At 51.1% G+C, this 6,493-nt stretch overlaps 1 protein-coding gene across 8 annotated transcripts in view; it reads left to right on the top strand.

The window, feature by feature from the left end:
• The first annotated feature begins 845 nt into the window (after positions 1-845).
• Positions 846-6,493, top strand: part of NDST2 (N-deacetylase and N-sulfotransferase 2) — a 136,712-nt gene continuing 131,064 nt past the window's right edge. For all 8 annotated transcript variants that reach the window (XR_006165303.1, XM_042792405.1, XM_042792383.1 and 5 more), the window contains exon 1: positions 846-1,017. The gene's annotated coding sequence lies outside the window, so the exon portion shown is untranslated. The remainder of the gene's footprint in view (positions 1,018-6,493) is intronic.

The raw sequence follows: 6,493 nt of genomic DNA, 5'->3' as shown, positions 1-6,493 counted from the left end.
AGCTTTTTCAACTTTTCAATACAGGAACAGGTTCCTGTGCAGGAAATGTACATCTTGCATTGTTTTTTTGAGGGTTTCCTGGGAGTGACCCATGGGATGTCAGTAATTCTCAGCATGCAGGGTGGGAAGTAGTGCTTTGCCAGGACGAGGCCTCATTCCCTGAGCACCTGCGTTCCCTTTGCTTGCTCCTCTTCTGCCACCAGCCAGGTCTGCTGCTTTTGACCACTTGTGCCAAGCAGTCACAATTTATCACTCCTCTGCAGCGTGGTGGGTGCTTTCTGCACTGCAGATTTGAAAGTAGGACGGTGCTAACAACACTCCCCACCTGCTGTCCACTTCTCCATCCTCTGCTGAGGATAAAGGTTGCTGTGGTGTGGGTCCACAGCCCAGCCTGGCTTTTCTACGACAGTTTTCTTTATTTAAGTAGGAAATGGCACCTCGCGTGTTTTTTTCTGGGGCGGGCGCTGCCCCGGGGATGTTTCAGCAGTGTCAATCCCTACCTGCTGCTTTTCGGGGCATCCCACGCCCTCCTCCCAGCCGGGACCTGTAACCCGCCGTCCCCCCGCACAACCGCAGCGAGGGGCCGCGCTTGCAGATGGGCGGGCGACCGGGGGGGGGGTGTGGTGGTGTAACCCGCCGCACCCTATTTCGGTAACGGCGCGCAGCGGCGCGGCTGGCTCTCCACGGACCGGAGCACCCCAGCAAGCGCTCCCGCTTCCCCCCGCCCCCCGCGGGGTCCCGCTGCCAGCGCGCGGGGCGGGCCGGGCCGGGCCGGGGGGCGGCGCCTCCCTCCTCTCCTTTTCCCTCCGCTCCCCTCCGCTCCCCTCCCCCGCACGGAAGATGGCGGCCGGGCGGCGCGGCGGCGGCTCCCCCAGCGGCCGGAGGGGCGCCCAGCGGCCGGGAGCCGGCGGGCCGCGGCCGGCCTGAGAGCTCGCCGCGCTGCGCCGGGGGACGCCTTCCCTCCGGGAGCCGTGCCCTGCCCGCGCTAGCCCGCCTGGCGGGGCCTGCCTGCGGCAGGTGAGGAGGAGGAGGAGGGCGGCAGCGGGGTGGCGGCGGCCCGGCTCGGAGGGCGAGCCGCGCTGGCGGCGCCGGGGCAAGTTGTGTGTCGGCCGGGAGACGGCGGACCCGGGCGGAGGGGGGGAGCGTCTGCGGGGGTCGGCCCCGCACCGGGCCACGGGAGCAGAACGGCTGCGGGCGGGGGCGGGGGGGGGGGGGGGGGGCCGAGCGGCCGAGCCGGGGCGGGCGGCGGGGAGGGCGCTGCCCCCCGCCCCTCAGGCGCTGCGCCGCCCGCCCTGCAGCCACCTGCGCGGCCACGGGGGCCCGGCCGGGCCGGCAGCTGGCCCCGGAGGGGGCACCCGGGCCCCGCCACGCCGGCCCCGCCTGCCGGCGGCGCCCGGGGCCGGAGCGGAGGTTGCACAGTCCTGGTCGGCTGCGCTTCGTGGGCGCTGAACACGCGGCCCGGAGCAGTAACTCGTTGCCCGTGGCAGCTGCCGCGGCTCCCGGCCCTCGCGGCGCAGCCCCCTTCTCCCTGGCCGCCGGCCCGGCGCGCGGTGCTGTGCCGGAGCTGCGCTCCCGGCCTCGCTCCGGCTTTGTTTACCCAACGGCGTTGGGTTTGCGAGCGGCCGCGTTGCTCGGTCTGGCGTTGAGCGCCGCTGAACGAGGCGGCGGGCACCCGGGCGAAGGATGCGCCTGGCCCCCTCGTCCGGCTGCAGCTGGGCTGCGTGTGCTGCACGCGCTTCTGCTGGGGGCTGTGTCAGCGGAGGCCAACAGCGGGTATGGTGGTGCTAGCGTGGAGTCTGGACAAAAAGGATGTTGTGTAGGAAAAGCTGATGGAACGTGAGGAATCGTTCCTGTATTTCTCATCCTTTAGTTGTTAAAACATACTTACAGTGGTAAAGGGATAAATAAAGCGCAAGACACCCGTTTGCTTATGCAAGACTGAATAAATCCTGTGTTGCCTGAATTAGAAGTGGGCAAAGGTCATATATCTGAATTTAACCACAAGTTACACTACTCCACACTGGGATTCTTTGTGACCAACCTTGCCAAAGAAATATTCAGAGTTGTTAATTGTACGTGCATTTCTCATTAGGAAATGTAACCTTGCTCTTTGTGACAAAGACATAAATTAGGAACTCCTGATGAATTTTTCAGGTTTTGTGCAGTCAACTCATTTATCTACAGTAATTGGGCTGGGAAATTTTGCGTGATGGAAGAATCTAGATAGTGCCAGTAGGGTGGGACACCTTGTGTACAAAATCACCCAGAGAGCCAGAAATAATTGCAAGCTCAGCATCAGCCCCGGAGTTTAATGTGCTCACATTGCCCATGTGAGCTGGCTCTGCATCTGCAGCAGCAAGTGGTCCCCAAGCCGAGCCCTGTGGAACTGCTACACGCAGACACCTGAGGCGCTCCACCCACAGGGGCTTTGGGTTGTGCTTCTGCACTGGGTTTCTCGGTGCAGCTGTTTTTGTGGGGCACTTAGATTACTGATGCAGCTCTTGGCAGATTGGACCTAGAAAGGCTTTTTAGTCTGGACTTTACACCACACAAAAGTGGTTGCGCTGTGTTAAGAGCTAGGCTGGTTCCAAAAGCAGCCTGACTCCGCTAGACCAGATTTGAGCCAGTGGAAAAACTCTGTGCTCGAATCTGGCAACCGGTGTAAAATGTTCTAAAACTTTTCCACCGTCAGCAACTGTGAACAAGTACATATCTCTTCGGGTTATTGTCTTGTGCGCTTGCTGCTTTCTTTTTAAAATTTTCTTCCTCATCCCAAATTCCTCTTTTTGTTCGTTCTTCCCTTTTAGTTTTTGGTCTTCCTGAAGTCCATAATACTATTTTCCTTGCTGCTGCTTCTTCCCGAACATGATTTTCTAACATGTCTTTTCTTAGTCTGTTGCAGTGTTTTTTCAGCCCTTGTAAAACTGCTTTTTTGTACGTATTTTGAACTAGGAAGGACTGGAAATTTCAAAAAGCAGTGAAAATGAACTGCAGAGCAAGGACACAGAGCAGAAGTAGCGGTACGTTTGTCAATGTCAAATTTTTTGCTCTCATCACAGAAATTGTTTTTGCTCTTGGGTACATATTGTCAGACCTGTTGTCAGAGAGGAGACCAGGGGCCAGTCGTGCCTCCAGTATTGCTGACTGTGAGGAAAGAGGCATTTTGGGGCATCTGGAGACAAAATGGGATTGGGATACAGAGAAATCAAGAATCATTGTTTTAAGGTATGGAACAATACCTGTGAGTGTTTATCAGGACATGAGTGTGTGCCCTGGCTGTGTGTTTTTCAGCAGTGTCTGGTAGTGCAGTGATGGTGCTATCTGCTGCGTGGTTTTTGTGTAAGGCATGTTTTACTGTTGTGATGCCTAACCCGTCTGATCTGCATCAGAATTCACATAGGTGATCTGGCAAAAAAGCCTGAGCCTGGTTTTGTATTAGCATTTATAATTCCATGATTTCTTAAAAAAAAAAAAATGGGGGGAAGGGTAGCCAAATGCAGTTGAGGCCTTGATGTGTCCTGAACTACAGTGTATCTCATCATTGAGCCTTGTTTCAGGGGTTTAAATGCCTATCTTGGATCTCTCTGGTATATCTGGGATATGCCATGGTACTCTGAGCAGAGCTGCATAGATAAGATAATCCATTTCATTTTAATTGGCAGAGTTGTTTACACATGATCTCTCGCTCATTTTCCTCTTTTAAAGGAATGCATATCCATCCCTGATTACAGCTCAGGTCAAAATCCCTCAGCACTTGTAGCAAATCTCTTTTAATTGGTCTCATTTAGCTCTCATAAGGTTGTGTTTTAATTCTCTCTCTTCCGAATCCTTTTCCCCAGTCTGTAATGTAATTTATTACAGGATATTTTATAGACAAAGGAGCAGCCTCTGGCTGTCAGCAACCTTTGCAGTGTATCAGATTTCCAGCTCAACAGGCAGCTGCAGTGGAGTTTGTGGGTGTAAGACATTGATGCTGCCGCAGCAGCACACGAGCAGTCTGCGGTGGCGGTGCTGGCCATGAGTGCCGGGTCTGCTGTGGATTCTGGAAATAATTGGGGTGAATGCTGCCATTTGCTCTCTCTGCTTCTCTAGCCTTTTTGCAGCCGTTGTCAATGCAAAGGTCTCAGAGTTCAGTTTTTCCCTTTCTAGCTGTCTTTCCAGTCTGTATGATTGAATGCAAATACATCTAAGTTGCTGTTGTTGCGTGGTGACAGGCTTTGAGTAGCACAGGATTGGTAGAAGGCTAATGTTGGGAGAGTGTTTTTAGAAGGCCCAGAGCAACTTTAGCTGTCTTTATAAAATTTCATGTGATTTTCCTGAACACAGTTGCTTTGGTTAATTGAATGTAATGCAAAGAGGTGAAGCTCTGCGTTTCATTATGCCTTCACTGAGGCACATCACCTGTGGCCTGCACCAGCACAGTCTGCAGGCACCGTGTGCTGGTGCAGCTCATGCTGGATCGCTGGGTGCTCTGACATCAGCTCTGGAAGTCTCAAAGGATAGTCTGTTGGTTTGTTTTGTGTTTTTTGTTTGTTTGTTTTTTTTTCTTTGAGCTGTGCCCCTTGCCCTTACACTGGAGATTTTCCCAGTATAGCAAAATCAGAAGGGAATACATGTCTCTGTTTCAGCCACTGGAGTTGAGATCCTGGGCTGTGTGGTACAGTGGCAAAGGTACCTTCTGCTTTGCTGATCCTGCTCTGGTGGCAGGAATCTCCAGCAGAGCTGTGGAGCACGGTTATGTCTTAAATTGCTGCTGAAAGATTTATGGGAGTACGTACATTGGAGTCCTAACTATTCTTTCTGCATAGCAATATTTGAAGGTCTCAGGCCTCTGACAATTGCTGTTTGGGGACTGTTTTTCAATATAGACCAATATCCAAAAAGGAAACTGTATAGATCACTAGATTCAATCCATATGTGCCCCATTGAAAGTGCAGTAGAAATCTTTAGACATGAACGGTGAATTAATCTGCACCAGGAAGATACCTTCCATCACGTCCTTGCCTGCTTTGATATATTTAGTAAGCTAACTGATCTGGCGGTGAATGCGAGGGGATTGATAAGATTGTAAATACAGTTTGGACCTTTTCAGAGTATTTGTGGCTTATGCTGGGCAGTGTCACAAGATCTGTTTCACAGAAGTGGGAATTGGTGTTTGCTTGTTTTTTAAAGCTGCCCAAACTCTCCAAACAAGGAGAGGGATGGTCACAATCTATCTCTATGTATAGACTCAGACTGCTTTTGAATTTGTTGAGTGAAATGAATAGTGCAAAGTAAGCACAACTTCACACAGCACTTGCTTATGTACTAACAACTCCAAGAAGATGTTCATAAATACCTGTCTCTTCCAAGCGTGTTTGTAGCTGTATGTAACTGAAGCTGTTCTTTCTGTTGGGGTTGCAGACACTGAATATCAGCAGTGTTTGCAGCTGCTCTTGGACAGAAATGTTAACATCTTAACTTAGCCTGAAATACTGCACATTTTCTTTCCATGCAATGAATTTAACGTTTGTCATTAAAAAGAAATTATGAAGTTAAGCATTAAAAGTAACAGCGATTAAATACCAACATTTTTTCCCCCTCTCAAATCACAGGAGGGTGAAAAGGAGAGTCACGTTTTGTCCTCTGCCCAGTGTACTGGGGTTGTGCAGGTCATAGTGCTGGTCTCTGTGCTATGTGTGTGTCATGCTGCAGTTACCATCTTCAGCACTTTGGCACGTGTTTTGAATGTGGGATGGGAGGGATGAGGGAGCGTGATCTAGGGTTTTGGTGGGATCCGAATACAGCAGTATTGCACTAGTCTGACCTGTTTTCTCCCTGCACTGCAGTGCATTATCCTGATTTGATTTTTTTTTTTTTTCCTCCTCTTTGAAAGTGTCTGCATTAGTGAAAAATACTGTCTTGGGCATTCCCTGTTAAGTAAGAGACAGCAGAGTTTGTCCCCTCCTTTCCTACCTTCCTGTCCCAGTACTGTAGCTCACACTAGGAGACAGGGGCTCACAGCTCCCTCCTCAGGGAGGAAGTGTTTCCACAACTGGGGAGAGAGTAGGGCATGAAACTGTATGTGTTTAAATGACATGCCAACAAGTCATAGCCCTCTCTGGGGCTAGGGATCACTGCTGCTTTTATTTATTGATGTATGTTGTTCCTCTGTATTCAACAGTTCTCTTGGGAGCTAGGTTGACAAAGCTGATGCGACAAGGAAGGAGGAAAGAGGGACAGCAAAATGACAATTTTATCCCTTAATCTCTTTTTGCAGTTCTGGTCTGCCATCTGGTCAGTCTCTTCGAAAGCATACCACCCCAGCACTCTGCTCTTTCTCCTCTGTTTGTTTCTCCAGTCTTCTACATCCTTCATTTCTGCATCAGAAACTCTCCAAGAATACGGCATTCCTCTGAGTGGTTCATGTTGGGAGGTTCCCATATCAGGACCATTAGATTATGTGATAGAGCAACTTGGTTTTCTTTGATCATGTTTAGTCTTACTGTTCCAG

Source organism: Tyto alba, unplaced genomic scaffold (assembly GCF_018691265.1).
Source record: "Tyto alba isolate M040663 unplaced genomic scaffold, T.alba_DEE_v4.0 Super-Scaffold_1, whole genome shotgun sequence".
NCBI classification, from domain to species: Eukaryota; Metazoa; Chordata; class Aves; order Strigiformes; family Tytonidae; genus Tyto; species Tyto alba.
This window is presented reverse-complemented; position numbering and strand designations above follow the sequence as displayed.